This window comes from Ooceraea biroi, chromosome 7 (assembly GCF_003672135.1).
Source record: "Ooceraea biroi isolate clonal line C1 chromosome 7, Obir_v5.4, whole genome shotgun sequence".
Lineage (NCBI taxonomy): Eukaryota > Metazoa > Arthropoda > Insecta > Hymenoptera > Formicidae > Ooceraea > Ooceraea biroi.
This window is the reverse complement of record NC_039512.1, coordinates 7504927-7528695: the sequence shown is the minus strand read 5'-3', so window position 1 is coordinate 7528695 and position 23769 is coordinate 7504927. Positions and strand designations below refer to the sequence as shown.

At 41.4% G+C, this 23769-nt stretch overlaps 1 long non-coding RNA gene across 1 annotated transcript; it reads left to right on the top strand.

Annotated features, from left to right (window-relative positions):
• The first annotated feature begins 3821 nt into the window (after nucleotides 1-3821).
• Nucleotides 3822-4590, top strand: LOC105279273. Its single transcript, XR_893903.1, has 2 exons — nucleotides 3822-4114; nucleotides 4231-4590. It is a non-coding gene; the product is annotated as an uncharacterized LOC105279273 (long non-coding RNA).
• The last annotated feature ends 19179 nt before the right edge of the window (nucleotides 4591-23769 follow it).

Genomic DNA, 23769 nt, shown 5'->3' with positions numbered 1-23769 from the left:
CCATAATATACGGACATATGCACCGACGAGCACCGACGAACCCTCGCTGGATCCCCGCGGACTGATATTTAGGACCGATATTCATTAGCAGTTTCGCGCGGGGTGAAAAGCGCGGAACCGAAAGGGGGTCGGACAGAATGGGACAGAGAAAGAAAAGAGAGAGAGAGAGAGAGAGAGAGAAGGAGAAAGGGATAGGATAATATGGGCGGGGTACGGTGACCTGCCTGACGTTGTAGATGATAACTGTTCCGAAGGATACTTCGATATCCTATAACGTCATTCCCCTCGTCGATGATCTATGGTTGTGTCTTGATATGCAGGCAGAGAACGGTCCAGATTGAGATATTAAGTATGCGCCACGCACTCCCTCGTGATAATGCGGGTAACAGTGAGATGAGGATTCAGTTTATTGCTCGGACAGCTGGAGTCTCAAAGACGATTTAAATGGGTAATAAATAAATTGTCTTATGCACCCTGAAGACAACAAAATTTATTATCAAGTTTAGTTTACGCGCAGTGACGATTCCCGTAGACACGTAATTATGACATATGTTACGCATGTTATTAATGTCCAGATGCTAATTGAGAGAAACAATTCTTTGAACTTTACACGATAAAACTCACGATCTAACTTACGGTACAAAATTTGCTTTAATCAATTAATTTTCGATGAATATCAATCAATTAATATAAATCAATTAAATCAAACACGCGTAATTGATTTCAACGCATAAAATATTATATCCAATACTGCTGCATTAAAATCCCTTCTCGTCGATAATAGCGTGCGCGAGAAAGAGAAAGAGGAAGAGAGAGATATTACCTGATCAATTTGATAATTTATCGGATTAATAAAATATAATGATGCTCCAATCCGTGGAATCGTAGACTGACGGCAAAACAATACAAATTATTCATGGGATTGCATAATTAGCTGCAACATGTCGTTTTCGAGAATTTATTCGTATACGCAAGATAGACTGGAGAACTTTTACATCAAGTTCAATCTTAATGAGCGACATGTATCACGTCTCCATCCTTGCCTAATCTTAATTTTGGGATTACGTCAGTGACTGAACGAGGCAGACGAGAGAGGCATATCCGGTTGGCTTAGATTGACTTGGCGCCAAGCACTGCGCGTACGACTGCCGGAATTAAATGATTATTACGTTACACGTCGGTCTCAGAACGGAGAAAAGGACGGTGAAGGACATGGGGAGTGATGAGAGGAAACATATAAGAAATGTATTATATTATTGTAATCCCGCTAAGAAATCCAATTATGCTTACTTCCTTAAATGGCATCTTTGATACCGTTAATAAATGTAACATAAAGCTTTGTTATTGAAGATATCAATACAGCTTATTGATGAATTGTGTGGAATTTTAAAAAATGTGCTTGCTTTTGTATTTTATTATACGTGTAAATTTGTGAACAGATGGCGCACTAATTTATTTTGTTTGTGCTTAATTTGATTTGATAAAGATTTATTTTAAGACTTTATTCAACAATGATATTTTATATAGAAGATAATATAACGCACGACACATTAATATCAGACGACATTCGTCATTTTCATCGACAAAAAGGACATAATCGAAACCCGCATACGACAGTTTATAATTTAAAGGAACTCATCAGTGAGATATGTCCATACAAATTAATTTAAGACGGTTGCGCCCCCCGTTGCTTCAGGAATTAGGAAACTGAACAAAACGATTAATTTTTATAAATATACGCGCCGTGGCGCGACTAACGTGGCGCCCTGGCGCGATTCACGGAAACTTGGCGCCCGGAAAAGCTAATTCTTAAGGGAAATAGATGAGGACAATTAAGAAGCGAGCGAACGAGAGCAATTAAAGCGGCGAAAAAGAGATCCAAGGAAATTGAAATCTAATATCGTTTTATAACAATTATATATAACGAAAATAGGTAATAAATAGTTATAATGTATCTAAAAAATAATAAAAATAAAAAGAAACGGAAAATACAGTATATACTGTTTTCAGGTAAGTAATAATAATAAAAATAATGTTATTTTCTCTGAATAGACCACAAGCTTTCAAATGCAGCCAATTCATCCCCTTAAAATACCGTTTCAGCCGCCCTTCATTTGACGTTTTCCTTTGTTTATTAAGATCTTTAGATTTGGTTTTGATTGCCTACCTTAACTTTCAATACGCACGTCTTCGCAACGGAAGCTGGATTTTGGAATCAAGCGGAAGCGCGGCAGTAAAAGCCGACGTAACAGCGCGCCGCGCGCGGCATGGTAATTTCACATTCTCGCTGCCGGTTGAATTCGCTTTCTCTCTTCCTCTCTCTCTCTCTTCCTCTCTCTCTCTCTCTTTCTCTCTCTCACTCTTTCTGTCATGAAGAGAGTTGACGCGAAATGCCCAAGGCTGCTATTCATGCGAGCATGTGCGTGTAACTATCTACCTACCTACGTACCTACAGGGTGAACCGGATCAAACGCAGTTTTGCCAAACGGCCGAGGCGCACTGCCTCATCTGAATTGATAATAGCGACGTCAGCATATCAAAGACCGCGCGATTCACCCGTGCGATTTACCCATCGACATAGATGCCCCTCTTCTTTGCACACTCGCAAAGGTTATGCAAAGGTTGTGTGGTGTAAGTGGTGTATTTAAAGAGAAGGCAAGAGAAAAAGAGAGAGACGAAGGAAAAACAGAGGGACAGATAAGGACGCAGCAGATTCAAATGCGTTTCTCCGTCTTCCGAGAATACGCGAACTCGTGGGAACGAGGACATCCCATGAGGAGAGACTGTCTCCGAGCAGGCATCCAAATTTCGATCTGGATCACTTGACTTCATCAAAGAAACGAATTTTTGACAGCCAGGGGAAGGAGGATTGAAGGAAGAGTGCATGAAAAATATTTTTTTAAAGGTCTTATGTTTGAAAACTCATGCGAAATGTCAGACATCCTCCGAAAGCTATTCATGAAGCATAAGATTGCTTGAATTAAACACAAAGAAGAAGATATAAAAGTTCTATTATCATTAATAGACTTTTAATTTGATATTTATGATCCAAGCCATTAAAACTTACGTTAACAGTAAAAGTTTACCGTCTTATTTTATTCCAGCAGCCTATCGTGAATAAAAGGTTATTATGATTATAACTATTATCTTTTAACTTCTGATCGCAAGATGCATATTTCAGCAGGAAAGCCTTAGTCACGCGCGAATCGCATAATAGATTAGACCTCGTACGAATTCAAAACTTTTCCAATTATTTCCGGCGTACAGAGATTCCCCGGGTCCACAGCAAAATACTCGCTGCGACTCCCCCATTGCCCTCTGTCGTGCTGCCCCTCCGTCCACCCTCTCCGCGCCACGGATAAGAAATTTAATTAAAACCATGGAAAAACAAGAGAAGTACCACGGAGAGTTAAATGAATTCAAGCGGATGACAGAGGAAGGAGCACATGAACAAGGTGAACCACCGCCACAGCACAAGAGTGGAAGTACAGGCACTTCCTTCGCAGCGGGCGGAAGGACATCCCCGCCTTCTTCTGGACTAATCAGAGACCGAGGGCTAATTAAATTAGCGATCATGGCCTTGGATGGGGCAGGCTTCGTGGATAAACGAGCTCCCGCTTTGTCTTCGCCGCCGTTACAGCTCGGCGATCCGGCTCGAATCCCTGGTGTAATGCAGTAAGGTACCCCCGTTGGGCATAACCGCGCCCCTGTTTGCCACTCACTACCCCTGATTAGGTGGACTTCCTGTCCACGAGTCGTCGCGACGAGCCGTACGCGCGCGACCATCGTGTACATCGTCGACAGCTGACCGCACACAACGGCGTTTATTCATATAACGTACGCCTATGTTCGATCCGTCGCTTGTCCGGGGGTTAATGATTGGGCTTGATTGCTTGGCAAACATGGGCGAGCCTCGAATCAACCTCCCGTCCCACTGGTCCACCCCCTTCGTCGCGACGACTTCCTCCGGGGTGTTGCACGTTGTGTCCTGAGAAATGTTTGGACTTCAGCGGATTTGGAAGTAATATCATTTCCAGAAAGTGCATTAATCAGATAAAGAAACTACTACGTGTTGTATTTATCATCAAATGCTCTGCAATCGTCGCACTTCAAAGTACGTATAATATAAATTTAAGTTATTTTATCAAAAGTTTATTACATATTTGTGTAAATCTTTAATGTTGCGAAAATAGTAATTATATTTTGTAATTCATGTTTGCATGTACTCAGAATTTTATCAGCGTCGCAACGAGGTCGAGCGAATACGATGCTATGCTAAACGCGGTCTTCTTCTAAGTGAGCTCGACGAAGAAGCGCGTCAATGGAGAAGGAGAATGGACGAAGATAACAACGATGATGATGATGCTGATGACGAGGATGATGAGTCAGAGTCGAGATTGAGAATAGCGCCGGGGTCAACTGACGAAGGAAGTCCGACTTGACCGGCATCGTTTGACCCTCGAGATTAGTCGATCGTGTCGCGGCAACGACCCATTGATCTGTGATCAATCGGATTCATTGACACGACGCGAAACGCGACGAAAATGAAGATTTCAGAGACTCGACAGAATAATATTTAATCTGAAATGGTATGTATAACATGCATTTTTTCCGCAAATCAAGATTTAAGTTTCCAATTTACTATGTGATTGTGTCATTTATAATGATGGAAGATGATCGTCGGCATTCTTCAAAATCAGGAAAACAAAACGTCAAAAAATCCAAGTGAATTGGCAAGGGTCGGCAATTTTACACGCGAAGTAAATCTCGAATCTCTAGGTTGCGTTATGGCCGCGTCGGGACCAAAGCTTTTAACGGCTCAGGTGGCACCCCGTCGCCCGATAATATAACATTATTTTAGTAGAGACGTTCTGGAAACCAGCAGAGATTGTAACTAGCCGGATTCCAGATCCGACGGACAGCAGCACGGATAAATAACGAGCCTCTTAAGGCCAGCCGATAGTTACGTTCATAGAGATCCTCTGAATTTTTCATCGCCATTGTGGTGAATCATATTGGTCCTTCGAGTACTTCGAAGCTAAATTTCGATATTGAGACCTTCAACGTCAGCAAGCTCTCGAGAAAGATAATCAAGAAGTTATCCAGATGGCATGGATCCACATTGCCACCATATTCCACAGCATTGTAATACAATTTTAGATGAGATGAGACGAGAGAGTGTCATGATTACGTGGGATAAAAGTTTGCATTGAATACATTTTCGATTCAAGGAGTTGCAACGTACAGATATTTAAAAAAAACAATCAAAAAATATATACGAAAAAATGTTTCATGACGTAAATGAAATATAGATATAGAATAAAAACTGTAAGTAATGAAAAGATAAAATTATTGATATCGTAAATAAGAAATTTTATTTAAGAAACTACTTTATAATAATATAGTTTATAAAAGCTAAGGTAAAGCTAAAAAATATATATGTATATAAATATTATTATGCATGTGAAAAAATTTGTTTTTTAGAAAAGATGCAACCGCTCTCGAAGACCTTACGAAAAGTTCTCCTGATAATCGTTGTGCGGGTTTCTTTTTTTTCGCAGCTCCTTAACTTAACTCGATGTCTTTCCACCCTCGCTGTCCAGGTGCTTGCTTTTTAATTGGATATCTCGGGAGTACGCTGGGGAGACATCCGGGAGACGATAAAGCAAACTCGAAAAGTGAGGTCGGACTGCTCGCGAGGGCTCGTCAAACTGCGAATTACCAGCCTTATTATTATCATCCGCGGTTCTAACGCGCTACTTTTTTTCCTTGCGTTCGCGGGGCCCACCCCCTCAAACGACAAGAGATAAAAAGGAGGGAGAACGAGGAAAGCGGAGCCCTCCTTCTGGATAATAATTTGCGGCGCATTTAGTTTTTCAACGAAAAGTAGCAATATGAAGAGCGTCAGAGGGTACAGATATTATTTATCACACTAAACCGCCACGTAGCACTCAAAAAACTATCCCATCTTTACTTCCTGCGAGACAAAAGGGAATGCTTTAAATTAGCAAAACAGGATATGAAAATGCTCATAGAATAAGATATCACCGGCTTATAAAGTAAATGCACGTAAAGAGTAAGCAAATAGTACTGCAAATAATGTAGCTGTGAAGAATAGTTTCAGAAAAGTTTTCTGAGTAAATATTAACACTTATATAATTATTTAATTACACCCGAATTGTAATACTAAAGTTTGGTTAATTTTCAAATTTTACAACAGATAATGCATGTATATAATGCACATCGTTTACAGAATATTTCAAGTTTACTACTCTTTTATATATCTTTAAACGATATTTGTTCTGTTTCTGTATTTTAATTAATTTTTTTTATCTTACAGGAATCAGGAGATAATATCAATGTTTTAAAGTGAAAGAACGGAAAAGTCAGATCTATAAAGCGTTGTTTTTTAAAGGTGATCGGGACAGGAGTATTTGATAATTCCAGATTATCTTGGATACGATCTCTGCCAATTCTCTTCTCAAACCGTTCCCCGCTCACGTTCATCCACGATCAAGCATGAACGACTTGGGTTTCACTTGAAAATTTGTCCACAAGAGCTTTCCATACAGTGGGGACGTCCAATTCTCACGCATTACGCAAAATGACTTCCACAATATCCCACAAAAATTCACAGAAGAAGAGTGGTGCGACTGACCATAATATTTTCATAAGGGTCCACGTCCGTCCATTACAAATTCCCATTCGCCGGGGCTCAAAGTAATTAGCAGCGGAGCCTTGGATATGACGAACTACGCGTTGTGACGGGATTCATTTACGAAACATCTGGAGCGACGCAAACGGACGGACATACGGGATGCATGCAGTTCCGTTTATTCCAGCAATTCCGTTTAAATTAGTTGAACGCGACCGTTTTTATGACGACGCCGAGCGATTCACACGTACCCTCCCCTTCATCTGTTCCCGCGAGTAATCATCCAGATTCGTAAATTACTCGTTGGCACCCGGCCGCGCGTTACTGCACGAAAATCCACTTTGCTCGTGAATTTGCGCTCGCGCTTGATTAAAATTAAAAATTGCCGCGTGATCCATACGGCCGAAAAAGGTGACGCGTTTCGTAACCAAATGACGAGCCTCCTGTTTGTCTACACCATTGATTGGAACTAGAAATGATCGATTAATTGAATGGCAGAAACAAATTTTCCGATGGTCGTTCCATGTGAAATGATAATAATTTCAAATTGATGTACTTGTATGAGTATGCGATGCACAATTGCCAAATTACCAAACGAGATAATGACATTTTTTGGAGCTCAATCGCGAACTCAATTTTCATGCTACGGTTATGTGCGTCATTGTTGACAGAAACATTTTGTGTAAGTTTTTTAAAATATCTTTCCTTCGATTAACTCGATATTGTAATATAATAATATATAATAAATAAAAAGAAGTAAATATCATTCTTTCTTCTTGAATATTATACATTTGCAAACGGAAATTACCATAACGCAACTTTCGAAAGTATCTAATGCACACTGCGCAGAAATATGCGCAAACAACGTGGCGGACCGACTAGGCTGCGGATGTATGTACGCTCGTAAAACAGACATGTCTGGGGCCACAAATTGGAGCGTGCTCCAAGGAGTATAAGAAAGCAGACATACATCCACTGACATACGTTCGCCGAGCAAAGAATGGACGGGACAATAGATCCACTTGAAATCTTCGTTTAAAACTCACGAACGCTGTTGCTCGCTGGAGGAAAAAGTTCTGTCATGTTCAAAAATATACCGTCTCTCTGGTTTTCCTCTTTGCTTTTATATCGACTTGTTTTCTTCTGATATACATCAATAGATAATAAAAATATTGTAAATCAACGTTTGTAATTCACAAAAGTATTTCATTTACGACAAATTATGAATAATTGTAAGTGGATACATCGTATGATAAAATGTTACACAAATTTATTTATGCAACAATCCTAAATTTGTATTATCGTAATTTCACAATTTATAATCACAATATATAATTTACAGAAGAAGACACACGAAAGATCCTTATTAATAATGATTCTTTTGTAATCTGTAACTAAAATTAAATTACAATAAAATTACAATAAAATTACAAAATTCACCACTAAATAGCCGACTACTGAGAAAATGAAGGAAACAAAAAGTTCGGAAAAGCTCGAGTAAAAGCGAGATCTTCTTTCCTCGCCGGCGCGGCGCTTCTTCCTGGCGCTTTTCGACTTTGGAATCCGACGTGATGGTAAGCTCGAGACACGCGCAAACCCAGGGATACTCCGGCAAACGAGAGCGGGCGATATCTTGCTTGGGCAAGGCGCTTAATTAAAACGAGGAACGAGACGCCCGGGGGTACCGCGGGCATCCATCGGCCACCGCATCGCATAACGGCAACGTTTCCATAATTCGGCCGAAAACCCAACCAGCAGACACGGTGGTCAGCAACGGACGCTGTGGATCGCGGGTCCTGACCACGGTTATTAACTGACCAGGATGTACGAGACACCGGGGACCCAGTTGGATGGTGAACACACAAACCGACGGATACCGGCACGGGGCAGAAATACGCGCTCCCGCGTGCAAGCTTCCTACGAGCTATGTTGCCGAAAGGATTGATGGGGACCGGTCATCGGTTATACCCCGCTGAAACACGCTTCGAGCTGCACGCGGGCCCGCAGACAATTGCGTCCGGAGCGTTCCCCGGCGCAATTGAATTATCGGTGATGTGCATGCGCCCGCGCCTCCCGTGTCTACGTGCAATTCGTTACATCGGACCGACACGAATTCGTAAATTCGTAATCGGCCGACGTTTTTCCCGCAATTACGAAAATCTTGCCGCGCCCGGCCCTCCTCTTTTTCAATAAACTGATGGGGGAGTATTATTAATTGGAATACATCCATAAAGTACACACGAACGTGAACTGTGAGATATATTTGACATAAAAAATAAAATGGAAATGCGTAACATATACACATACAACAGTTTATTGCTGCATAAAAACGCTTAGAATTTATGACATCTGCTAGTGCATACAACAGTGGAAAAATTATTTTGCAGTTTTTATGACGACTGTAATTAAGTATATTCTTGTAAAATATCCATATTCACTTGAAAAATACTCATATCCGAAATTAAAATGATTTAAATAACAAGTAGCGCTGATTTGGGCTCTCGACGAATCCGGTCGCTCAAAATAATCACGCTTCGCGTTCCGATATCAAGTCGAAGATGATCGACCCTTTCCTCGCTAAAAAAAAAGAAAAGCAGGAAAGGAAGAAAGAAAAAGGAGAAGCCGTAGGTAGAATTGAGAGAAACTGCCCCAAGCGAAGTCAACCGAGGATCTATCGTCCTCCGGGGACTAACTGGATCGTGCAGGTCGGGAGATAGAGAGACTGAAAAAAAGGGGGAGCGAGGGCGAAAACTGTAGCGGCGGAGAAGGAGAAGACAAGCGGCAGAATTGAATCGAATTGGACCAGCTTGGCACTGGCGTGTTCACAGGCAGTTCGTCCAAGGGTATTTGTTCCGTATACGTAAGCATAGCCTTCGGAGACCTCGTTGCCGGGGGTGTAACGGTAGCGCTGGACTGAACGGAGGGAAAGGAGAGGGAAGGGCGCATAAAGCACCGTCGTCGGCACCACCGGGGCACGTGGTGCATGCGGGGCGTATTAAGTCCACGTGGAGAGAGTCACGCGCGTCTCCTGGGATCGCTGGTAGGAGTCGAGGAGATGGGCGCGACCGCTCCCTGGAGAGGGTGGATGGGTGTGTGTCTGTGTTGGATGAGTACGTGCATGTCCGAACGGCTAATTGTTTAAAATCTGATCGTACGTAAGCGCGTTACGGTGACTAATTAGGCGATGGCCGCGACCGTTGAGTATATCGGGCGCGATTTAATGATCCCACGTGAGGAGGTATTAATTACGTTCGCGAGCGCGCGGTAATTACGGATAGGTGCGGTACGAAATTGCCGTCGCGGAATGAGTTCGCCCGTCAAGGTTCAGGTTAATTATTTGCGTCGCCGGAGGTATGTACCGCGCTGATAAGGAATGATTGCTTAACGATGATGAGTTAAGTAATTTGTCGCGCGTAATTGGTAGATGATGAAAGTTTATTGAAAATAAGAATGTGTGTACATGTAACATCAGAAATAAGTACATGTGATTTGTTTATAACGCATGCAGGGTTCACTATATAATTATAAAAAAATTACTTTGCAATATAATATTGTATCATTAACAACTAAATAACGGAAATGATAATTGTTATTCATTTATTATTCATCATTTTAATGTATAAATATATGTTTATAAATTTATGTATAAATAAAATGTTTTTTATTCTAATATATTAATTTTTACATATCATGATAAGAAATTAATTTATGTATTATATGCGAGAGACAACTTTGGCAAAAGCAAGGAATTTTGAGAATAATCAAGTAAAATCTGATTCTGTATACTCGTCGACGTTAATTAAACGATGGCGTAATTTCCAACTAAGCCAGTTCCAGAGTGATGCGGACTACTGATTCCATGATAAACAGGATCTGATGACACCAACTCATTGATCACAGCGATGAGCTCATGCGCTAGGATAGTAGTAGTAAAGATTTATGCGCGGACTTAACCGCTCGCGGCAGCGATTTCCATAGCTCATTTAATTATCGGTTACAATGCCGTGAAACTGTGATCCAATATGAAAACGTAGTAGCAAATTATTTTAACGAGATCAATACATCTTATATATAGAGAATTATATAGAGAATTTAACAAAGACGTGAAAAATAATCAAATACGAACTATAAATAATAATTATTAAGTAGCAACTGATAATGTAATAACTGATTATTAATATATTCTATTTTTTAACGCCTTTCTAACGCCCGTACATTTAATACGTGATCGTAAATAATGATGTTCACCGTGTGTATTTCATCGCTCTCTTGAGGTATCCTGATACGATTAGTCGCGTGATCAAAATGATAATAAAACATTGCAGGTATAAAACACAACGAGATCGCAATTCCAGCAACGAGCAGAGCACACCCGTGAATTCCGGCACACCCCCGCAATGTAGCCACCACCCTTCACCTTTGATTTATCCTCTTATCATATGCGAGCTCGTTGGTGGCGTGCGGGGGCGGCCGCGAGACTCCAACAATATCGCCACCCCCGGCGGTGGGAGCGCGATGAAAATGGGATTGAAAACCACCAGACTAATCTCCTACCTTTCTCGCGTATATACGCAACATCCACGCTCGTGTGCGCACATACACACACGCGCGCGCGCGCGCGCGCACATGTATGCGGAATCGTCCACCTGCACGATTAACCCCCGCGTTCTTCTGCGTGGGCGCGCACGCGCATGTACCCACGCGCACACACGCAACGAGCGCGTTTAAATGCCTGCATGTACCGCGCGGCGGTGTGCGTACTAGTCGCGTTCAGAAACGGCTGCCATTTAAATAAATGTTTAATCTCGCTCGTCCCCTCGTCCTCCCCGGTTTTCTCGTCGGCGCCTACCCCCGGTTCCTCTTTTTCCTCTTACATTTTGTTCTGGGAGCAGCTCGCCCGATGAACTGGTAAAGGACGGAGGATTGCGAGGAGGAACGCACGGAACAAGTGGGAAAAAGAGAGAGGAAGAGAGATGCCGGATCCAAAGAGCGCGGGATTGCACTGCAAGGAAGCGAAAGCACCGTAGGTAGGACGAAGAGGGCGAGAGAACGGCGGGGGCGAAAGGACCACCAGAGAGCGGCAAGTAAAAAACCAATCGAGTCTGTGCAGTGTGGTGCTGCGCGGCGCTGAATCCCTCCACCCTCTCGGCCTCAACCCCGGTTCCTGGACCATCCGAGAGACCAAGCCCCGCAGCCATTTAACCTCTGCATTGCAAATGCCGCCCCCCTATCTGCCATCCCGCGGCCATCCGGCCCGACAAGGCACGGCGCGGCAAGAAGGGAAACGAGAAGGGGGAGAATGCAGACTTGAGCCGAGACTGTTATTTTAACGAAATATCTTTAAACGTCGGCACGAGGGGTGAGAGCGGGTGGACGGATGGTGGCTGGAGGTGGAGAACGAGCCCCGCCAGTCAGCCCCCGGAGGGAGTGGATGGGTGAGGACGGCGAGACGAGGGGGATGATCTCGGACGAGCTCGAAGCGGAGAGATGAAAGGATACCTAGTTACGGGACGAGAGCACACCGGTTTAAAGGATTACCGGCCTGCCCATTATTCAAATGTATGCTAAACGCGCGGGGCGATGTGCGCGATAGCCTTATCAACCCTCTTGCGAGGCGCACCGTGCCGCGCGGATATTTCACGGTGGTTCGCCGCAATAGCGCTTTCGGCCCCGGACCTATCCATAACTACGCTTTACTCCGACAACGCTTTTACTGTCGTACTCAGCGCTGCCGCGCTGATGACCGGACGCGGAAATTCACCCTCGCTGGCAACTTTACTTGAACGTGCGTCAAAAATAATCTGCTAATTCGTGAAGCTGCTTTGTAAAGATATTTGGATCCTCCTTCTTCTTCGATAATTAATATGCGATAGCTCTATCATCAAAGAGTCGGACTTTTGTGCAATAAGCCATTGAAACTCCCTGAAATTTTTTTCGAAAAATTTCTTTACTGAATACTTCCGGAATTTGTAATATAATAATGTAATTAATATTTTTGTATTCGATTATTATATTAAAAGACTTCAAAAATACAAAACGTTAAGAGACAATTATTTGACGTTGTTGTTCGAGCTGTTATTGCTATTATGGCAATTAAATCTGAGCCTCTTGGAAAAGAAATATCATAACAGATTCTAAACCGCTTGACTCATGATTAGAATGGAAAATCTTAACTGAGCTTTTCAATCCGTTAGCAGTAACTTTTGCGAGGCAGAATTGCCGGTGAATTTCAGATCGCCTATATCGAAACCGCGGCAGTTGCTCTCTTCTCTGTCGGTCGCTCGCAGATACGTTAGTCGTAACGCACGGAGAAAAGTCGTCGCAAGATTTGCGCGAAGCGTGAATGGAAGAGGGCGTGGGAAACGACGAAGTGGTCGCGTACGCGGATAGTGTGCTGACTTGCGACCGGTCCGGTAATTGCCGTAATTGTGCCGAGTGATTCACACATCAGGATCGGCGCGGCGCTCCCGCCACTCCACCCTCGCCTCTTTCGCGCAACACACACACATACACACACACACATAGATATATATATTCGCAGTCGAGAGCATTCGCGCGCGGCAGAGTCGAGAGCGCGAGCGCATCTGCGCGGGATTTCGGAAACAATTGCCGACAATTCTCGCCACTTGACTCGCGGCCAGCGATTGACGTGAGAATCCGCTTAGACGACCGTACAACTCCGCCGCGGAGCGTATGAGGTCATCTTCATTAAATCGTTCTCCGCTTAATGACTGATCTAATTTTTTCCCCTTTGTCTCTCTTTCTCCACCGCCGCCGACAGCGGTAACGCAGGCCCTCGCCCGCGTTGCATTCGCTGCACCACCGATCAGCCCGCTCTTCACCTTAAACTCGCTTTTTCCACTTCTACGGACGGAAACATAATTCGTGGAAAGGTTGTGGTCGTTCTCCTCTCTGGTCTGAAACGCGAGAGAAGATTGACGTTGAACGACCGATTCGCTAGTTTGGATTCACGAGCAATTAGTATCTGCGGAATTATCTCTTCCGGTGAAGCAGTACGTGAAATGCCTCTAGTTTCTCGGATAAAGTTTGCGTTTTTAAAATAAAACGATTCGCATGTAGAGGAATTATGCATTCTTATCTTTAACATGATTTAAATGAAACATACATATATGTATATGCAATTAAATACATTTTATTGATGGCTGATATATCTATGAAAGTTTTTAAATTCTTTGACTTCATAAAAATTTTTTACCGAGAGGACACAGTCAACTTTAGGTGGAGATTTTGTTTATAACATGTAATTTCTTCAGAAATTTGGACACAAATTAATCTCTGCCAATGGCTCATGTTTATTAACATCATATAATTTTATGGTATGTAATAGAATAATGATTAAAAAATATTCAGAAGAAGAGCGCGAATCTTATGTTTAATCATACATCACATTGGTCATTTTATAAATAATCATTAATCACACTTCATAATAATCACATGATTAGCTTAGTATAAATTTAGCTAGTTCTTTTATCATAATCGTGTTAGTTACATATTTCAAATATATTCGCAAACCGTTATCTAGTAATCCGTCCACAAGAGATCAAACCATTCGATAAAATTTAATCCGGGTTGCTTCCAAAAACTTAAATCTCATTAGAGTCATATTCTCTTGTAGAATTTCATACGTGCCGTGTGTGACCGTGAAGGAAATCAATTCAGATCCCTCGGTCCCGCAGGAGCTGACATTTGACACCTCGCCAGGATATTTGCCACCCCGCCAGTGATTGGCTGATTATGATCTCGCTAATCCCGAGACGGGTGGGCTTGGACCACCCCGACGTGATTGCCGAGCTCAAAGACAAATACGTATTGCGCACCCTTCAGAGCTGCGCTTCGCGAGGCGAGCACGCACGGCACGACCCCAATTTTCGTGCGTGCGTACCGCATGCGCGTGTGCCGATTACATGCGATTCCGCTGGGCATACATTCGCCAATGAAAATCGCTGTTCGCGAAATGATATTTCATCTGTACGTTATTCCATTCCATTCTCACTAACTTGTGTCTTTTTTGTATGATAAAATTAGAAGTGCCCGCCATCTTTTTCTCTATAATTGCAAGCTGATTTTAACATACTATATAAATAAAAGCTAAGTTTTTGTATATTATCGTTATGAAACGTGCATCGTAACATGCTTGACAGTAACATAAAATTTGAAGTACAACAATACCAAAATGCGATATAGCTTTTGAATAGTACATGCATAATTTATCTTCCCATAAGTACATTTTAATCTGGAAGTTAATCGTCAACGTATTTATTGTAGAAATTCTCACAGTAGACAAAGGGCAACGCTTTCCATTTTCGCAAAACTCGAATACAAATTACTCCATAAAGTCCTCGTAGTTTAACTTCAAACGCGAAGAGAAGCGATTCCAGGATTTTACCCTCCAATTGACGTCCAAAGCGTTAACGAGAAACGAATGTAACAGTTCTCTGAATAGAAGACAGCATGTCTTCGTAACATCCTGCAAGTTTTCCGTCCTTCAGACGATGCGCGCTCTTTTCCCGTGGAAAATTTCAATTACCCGCGACTTGGTAATGTAATGGAAATTTTACCCTGAATGTAATTCCGCGAGAATCGCGCGATTACTTCTACCTCATGGTTCACGACTTTGAGGTAATCGTGAATCGAAAAGTGCCAACAAAGACGCTGTTCTCGCGTAGCACAGGGCCACAATCAAAATACTAATCGTCTAGAGAGCAAAAGGTGTAAGTCCATAGAAATTAGATGTAAGGGACTTAATATTGCTCGGCGGCGCGGATCGCTAAAGAGTATTACGGGGGATTACCGAGGTAAAGTGACACCCTTGGCCCAGGGGCTGTCGTGGCGCGCCACGCATAGTCTTAACAAAACACCGGGGGTTGGCGGAGTCTTCTGTAAATATTGTTACGGCCACCCCGTCGGCAATTTCGCCAGCCATATGTCAAGCCACCGATGTCCTTTTTAGCGTTTTCGAGCACGCACGTCAGTCGCACGTACGTTAGCTAGTTCTCGACAAAATCGCGACAAGGAAAAAAAATCACGCAGCATGAAAAGATTAGTTTTCAAAGACATTATCTGTATTACGAAAAAAAGGAAAAAATGAAATGCATAGAAGTGCTTATTCTGAAAATTCGGATAACTTTTGTTGATTTCTCCTAATATGTTAGATATCAATAGTTGTGTGTCTTTTAAGAAGAATCATTTATCTTAGATATATCATTTTATATTAGATTATTTTCTAATTTACATGTTATGTTTGCTATTTTCAATCTGTCCACAAAAAAGAAATGCAATCTTCTACATTAATCATATTGCAAATATAAATTTTCGCTGATTGCATTAAATGTAAATAGTATATAGAATGAAACAGCGTTGTTATTATCTATAGATGAAACAGTCTCATCTCTATATAGAATACATCTTAATCAAGTTATTTTGTTATCTTAATCAAGTAATCTCTTCTTTTGTGTTCCCGCAGTTTAGGTTAAGTATTCTTATATGATTCTCTGTAAACGCTATTTCTTGGTCTTTTTACAATAAAATAATCTGCAAAATGACAATATAATTAAATAAACATTGTTAAAATCTATTAAGTAATATATTTTTAAAATTGTAAACATTTTTTTCTTCATATTTAATATTGGAAAATTGAACAGAAGTTTTATTTATATTATTTTTCGTATTGCAAAAATGCTGCTATTTAAAAGTTTGGCAGGGATACACTTGATGCTAATGTGGGATATAAAGCAATAAGTACGGGGGTCAGCAAGGGTGAATCGTAAATTAGAAAGCAGAGCGAGAGAGAGGCGAGAAAGCAGCGGGGTCCCGAATTAGCATCGCTTTCAAGTCGCTTTCTAATCTCGGTAACTGGACAAATTGACACTGAATGATCAGTAACGAACGGGCGTAAGGCTCAAGTGGATTTGCGGCCGTATGAAGGACACCTCGAGAAACGAAGGAGGGGCATCACGTTGCACCGCGCCGTCTTATGTACTATGGTGTACCGCGACCGACACGTGGCACGGATTACATATATGCACATGTTACACGGGCAATTTCGAACGTTTAGCTAACATGCATACTGAAAGAGCCCTTTAAGCGACGAATCAAATCTTTGACACGGTGAGTTAAAGATATCCCCCAAGTTGCAAAGTTTCGCGCTAAAAAAATTAAAATTATTTTATTTATCTTTATTTCTCTATCTCAGAATATTTTTCCCTTAAAAACCGTACAATGATACTTCAGGTAAGGGATATTTTAATAGGGAGTGCCACTAACTACATAAAGAATGTAAACTAATCTGAGAAAACAAGAATCATCAATTAATAAATTTGTTGATTAAATATATTCCAATTTCGCAGTTACTTTATTTTAAATTTATTTGAGAAGTGTCTTCAACGGAAGTAAAATTTTGCAGAATACAGGAAGTAAAATAACTGAGATACGAGCAGATTGTGAAAGACTGCAATCGGGATTAGTCGCGACAGCTGCTATGGATTTCACGTTGCTGACTTGGGATAGAGGGAGGCTTGCTCCTTGGTCGTGGTAAATACGCGCATGGTCACCGTAAACATAAATTCTCCGTATATACTTGTCTCCGGTAGCCACGATTTATTACCCGTGAATCGAGAAGGGGGTGGTTTACAATAGGCCGGTAAATTGCGGCCCGTTTATACCGATGGAGACGTTATAGCGAGTTCGGCGATGCGGACGAACAAGTGTGAAATCAGGTGCATCCATAATGCAAAGGGGTGGGTACGGGATACTCACTCCCAATGTACGAGCTCCCGTGTTGTAACCTTCCCTCGCTCAACCTCCCCCGTCCGCTCGTATCCCCCCAATACACGCTGCAAATCAATTAGACACGCGGCGGAACGTTACGTTTATTGCCGATGTATCGAAAAACAGAACGCCCCGTCGCCGACCCTCCGGAAATATTGCGGATTTCGCAGGAAGACGCACGTGGGTGGACGACGGTGATGAAACGCGAGAAATCCACTCGTGGTCGATTTTTTGGAGTGTTTACGGATTAATCGACGAACGGTTCTCGTCGACTTTCGTAGGCAGGCAGACTGCGGCTTTTAGTCTCAAAACAGAATGATACTCAACACTTTCGAGAATTGAATTCACGGGAGAGAATAATTCCACCCGGAGATGTTCTAATTAAATAAATTAATTAGAAAAGAAAACTAAATTATTACATAGAGTACTTAAATATAAATGTGAAGATAACGAGGATTTAATTACATGTATACACAGATGTTACATATCAAACGTATATGCAGTGAACAGTCATTAATTTATCATAGTAATTTGCAATATAATATATTATTTATAATATTGTAATGTTGAATTCTGACCAATAAGTTTTTATTGAGTCACTAGTACATTATCCTCTTTTTAGATTTATAGCTTATAGATATAAATAGAACAAAATTTACTTTTGATTTGTATTCTCGCAAAATAATGGTACAGGTAACGAATAATATATCATCCTCTGAGAGATGCGGTGCGTTTTTCATGTTGCTGCATGTTTTAATGTTCGATACTGAACTGTAAAAGTGGTGTTGAACAAAGTGCAAAGTGATGCAGATCGTTGAGGATGGCCTTAACTTGGTAAGAATTAAAACGAACTGCTCGAGAGGGTAGCTAAGGGTCGTAACCTCCAGCGATTATACTAATAGTCGGGGCGTAGATAAGCTGACGAGGAATACGGAGAATGGCTAAAGGCTACTAATTGTTTTCCGTCAAGGAAATTTCGTTTAGACGATTCCCGTTCGCTTTGTCTATATTGTAACGAAAGGCGCAGTTAGATTCAATAATCGTGAATTATATTTTATTACTAGTAATTAATTATTGTGTTTTAAGCAATCTATTGGATTGGCCAATAATTTATTTCTATTTTCTAGAGTTGGTGCGGTAAAATTTGAATGTGGCGCCAATTGTACATATTTATTTATATCTAAAGTAAATATTTTTTGAAAGGTGGCAATTCAACTGGCCAACTGATTAAATAAAATAACCTTATAAATAATTAAGATAACAATATATTGTAATTATTACTATTATAAATTCTATTTACAATAGCACGTAGAAAATTTAAATGTTAGCAATGAAATGATAATCGAACAAATATCCTTATTATCATTTAAGATTGTTACGTCAGAACGTACTTTTCAATAGCTTTTAAAGCAAAAGGATAATTAGTAAAGTGGATCACTGCTTATTGAAGCGGATGAGATAAATTTATGTAATGTTCTCGTGAAGTCTTTGGCGAAAAATGTTCCGGATATCTGACGTCCAGATGGAACAAAAATGCTACGTATGTATCCCGATGACCGAGCCAGGTACGATGGCGTACCACCGATGCGGAAGGAAAGCCCGAGGCGTAAAAGCGAACAATGGCCTCCTTTCTGGCAGGTTGATCCTGCTTGAGTAATGTTGAAATCTGGGGCGTTCCTGGGAAAGACCACCTGACCTCTTCGTCCCTCCATCACTGCTGTTGGACCCTCATGGAGTCACGCCCGGTTACAACAGAGATCGAACGCGCCACTAATGACGCTGTTGTGATAACGACTATTACGATTATGTACGAATAATGTTAATAACGCTATTATCCTAAAATCTCTAATAATGATGCGTACACAATGCAAACATATAATGCTTGAAGCATGCAACTTAGACAAGTTAAGGTAATTAGTTTTTTTATTTCCTTTATGAGTATTTTTATTTTATTACATGAAGTATAGAAATATGAAAGTATGAAATATCGGTTTTGATAAATAAATTTAATATTCTTGTGGACGAAATATTACATCGTCTCGAAGAGTAAAACATTTAATTGATAATTAAACTTTTGTAAAACTTATTGCTGAGAAGTACATACAAATTATTTAAAAACTAGAGTACTATTGAATGTGTGACATCCGATATTATATTATTCTTTTTATAAAAAGACTTTTCTTCCTTAGATCGACATAATGTGCTTTAGTGAGAAAACCAGCAGCGTCAAGATGGCTTACATGATTACAACGACGTGACATCGATCTTGAAAAATTGCAGGCGCACATTGTCGCGAACTACTTCTGAATATCATCCCGCTCCGTATATACACCCTTCTCCAGCGGAAGTAAAATTAAACCAATATCCACATTTGCAAGCGCAGTGTCGCATTGCGCTATTCCAACAAGAACGAAAAAAGAAGTGCGGACAGTTGTAGAATCCACAGAGTTCCTCCTCGTACCCTCACTCGAAAGTCAGAAATATCGGAATTTCGTATAGCGAGGAGCGTGCGAATGTGTCTCGGGGATCCCAGAAAACGTCGTTCTGGGATGGACACGCAGCAGGTAATGGAAGATGTGATAATTTAGTATGCACGGTCGGAGTTTATTTGAATTTTATTGGCGGACTCGCTGTCACGTGGGTCACGTGGTCATAGGAGAGTGGCGGCGGCAATGCCGCAGGGGGGTTCCTTTTTCGCTTTATCGGATCGGGGACGAAACGACGCTCCTCCCGTTTTCCCGAGGGGACACTTCCGTCCGACCAATATCGCTCCTCTTCCTCCGTCACTCGAGTCCTCTCGCTCCCAGCCTGTCTCTACTTCTGTACAACCCCCTTACCTCCTCATCCCTTGCCTCTTTATCCCCCTCTCTCTCTCCATCTTTTACTCTCTCTCCCGGGGCGCTTCCAATATCTTTCTAAGTTCTCAGAGCCGGCCATGAATAAACTATTTCCCGACTTTGAATATCTGAGCGTTTTGCGCGGGAATGGGACCGCCATCGAGGGACCGACCGCAGAAAGGACGGAGGTGGGCGATATCGATTGATCGACATCACTCGTGGAACGAGGAAACATCGTAGCGAAAGTGCGACCCTTCAATTTTTCGAAAACGGTTTTAAGAGAGAGAGAAAGGACAGACGATGTTATTTGTTCCATTTTTTTTTACGATTTCAGTTTCTTGGCGATTGTAAAAGATTGTGATAACTTTAGTAATCCGCTAACTTCACAGGAACACATTGTACAATGACTTTTTTTAAGAATTAAGGGAATGAAACTAATCTGAATATGATTTAGATATCCTGATCATATGCAGAATTTAATTGTTTACGGTCTAATATAATTAATAATAATCTAATCCTCAAGAGTTTTTGGACAAAAGCTCCAGAAATCATTGGGTTCATTAACAGATTAACAAAGTGTTTCGCTAATCCACGTCGATCATCAAGCAAAAGAGGTCATTAATTAACATCAGACAGGATTCTTTATTCTTGATCTCGATAGCGGGGCGATTAATTTTTCGTGTCGTCGAGGATGATGAAATCAAGCAGTCAGCATAATGAGTAGCGTTGTCTGCCGCGCAATTCATCGAGTGTCGCAGGAGTAAGGGGCGCGGAACGCGTGCGGGGTGGCGAAGGACGGTGGGGTTATTAATATTCAGAACGAGAAGCGGGAGTCGAGAGCAGTGCCGAGTGACAAATACCTAGCGCCCCGTCCCAACCCCGGCGCGGCTCAACTCTGTAATTAACGCTAATCTCCAGGCCGTTTCTGCGACACCGTACCACCCACTCCGTCTTCTCTCCTGTCTCTCTGTACTTACAGAGTGGAGAATGGCTTTAAGCGGGAGCTCAGTCGATTCCCAGACAAGAGCATTTCGATGTTTTCATGATAAAAAATAAGCTCGTAATTTTATGCTTCCCCTTATCGTTTATGCTTTGTTGTTACACTGCGTGTAAACAATTAGTGTTATTTTTTAATGATATAACAGCACTTGGATTTTTCATATATACTCATATGTATACCGATACAAATGATTAGAAATAAATATGATTAGATATTTACATGCACAGTTAGAAAATTTACGCACAACGTATAGATCTTATGCTATGAAAAAATAGAAAACTCTTGCTCTATGGTTTGCCGCATGCTATCTTCCAGTGAAATAAAAAAACGGCTACCGCATGAGCGCGGCATCCCGTCACGGTTTCTGAATATTTTTGCGAACATTACCGGCCAGCCGTTTATTCGTCATGTGAGCTGCGTATTTAAATTTACAAAACTGCGTACTATATTATAACTGTGCACTGCATATGTAAACCCTCATAAATTTCTTTAATGGAATTCATAGACTAAACAGCATCTTTTATGCATTAAGTTTCATAACTAAAGTTTAATTAATAAATTTCAAAAACTGAAAAAAGAATATTTAAATGCAAATTGCTGATCGAAGAAGCACGATAAACTACAATAAAACACATATCTCATCATATAGTTAATAATTTCACAATTTTATAAATAATTGAATGATTCAACGCCAGAAAAAAGAGATCTATACAACGATTTAAACATTTTTTCGAAGCCTGCGCATCACGTACAACGAACAACACTCGGCAGTCAGTCAGAAGTACGGAAGTACTTGATTAAAGATACGCACATTCAGCATCGTAAGACCTCTGTACGAGCTAGTATACCTCTTATCACGAGAGATTACTGCAGACAGTGTACAACAATTTAGGTGAAGGGACGAGCGCCGGAAAACGGACGTGCCCAGGTACTTCTGACCGTCACAAGCTGCTCTAATCGAGTCCCTCCAATGCTCTGAAACCGCCAGTGTTTCTTCCGTTAAGCTACGAAGGAGTGAGGGAGAAAGAGACGGTCGTAAGGGGTGGGATGCGAGCGAGAGAAAAGGCGGCCAATCCAATTCTGCGCTCAAGCCCGACCGTTGTGATGGCGGAGGGTGGCGAAAAAACGCAGCCACGGCCGGCGCAAGGCAAGCGGTAGGTCTCCGGGCTTTTTTGCGTTTAATCAAGGATATTCGCGGTCGGCTAGTCGCTATTTCAGTCCGCCGAGTGTTAACCGAAGCGCGCAACTACTACCGAGTATCATACCGCAGAAAGTGGATGAAGGAATCTTGGTCCTTTGACCTGCCAGGGACGCTGCTGCTTCTTGTAATTGTCCGTAATCTTGTAAACTGCACTGCGTTTATGTTGGTTTTGCTTACCGCGTCTTACACTGTCATATTCTTTAGCTTCTTGCGGCAATCGGTTAAACCAGCATTCGATATTATAACCTTGTAGACAATTACGAAAGAACAAAGTGATAGATAATGGACATTATGACATCTCAAAATACGTTCGCATTAATTATCAGTATATTCATATATTATATAATCATATAAATAAAGATTTGTTGCAATATAATATTCCAATATATTGGAATTGGATCAATCTTGCTTAATTAAATGAAGACCTCACGCTGTGACACGCTCAAGAATCATTTGATTTGTAGAATCTAATAAAATCGATTAGGGATGCGATACCCCTTTCGCTATCATCGCGATAGTCTAGACGTGATGTAGTAGGAAACGACAACTCTAATTTCGTCCTTAAGCATCAAGTATCCTTGCTGTCACTCCTGTAAATTACTTCATCCCGATGACGCGTTGATCGTCGAAAACACCCTCTGAATTCCGAGTGGGTCACTCGAAGGGGTCACTGACATCCTTTCAACATAACTTTCCACGATCACGATTCACGATGACTGCAGAATAATTTCTTTTTAATATTACTTGATAACGTATGTAATTGTACATATCGCGACCCGAAAGATAAATATGTCTAATTATATTGGGAGTGAAAGATGCTACGAAATAAATTACGTAAATTTAAAAACTCTTTATCTATATTAGATGAGAGAATTTAATATTATATAATTATTATTAATATAACACACACATAATTGAAAACATATTGAGGCATTCATATTAAAATATAATTATTACACACGATAAATTCTATTAAATATCATTTTACAATCAAGAACAAGTAGTGACAATATCCGAATTCAAGAGGAGTATATCAATGCTCGGATAACAGTTCAAATGGGAGCAAAAGGGTTGCTTCCTTCAGGGGTGAAAGCCATGATAATCATAGATGACGCTGGTCGAAACAATGCGCCCAGCATCCGTCGCCCTAACACAGGGCGTGAGTTTCGTCTATGAACTGGGGAGAAGCGGGGGCGATGTCAGACTACAGTGATGTATGGCTGAAGCGAGCTCGGGAAATACCACGTGCCCCGCTACCTAGCATACAGCGACTCGTAAGGATTAGGGT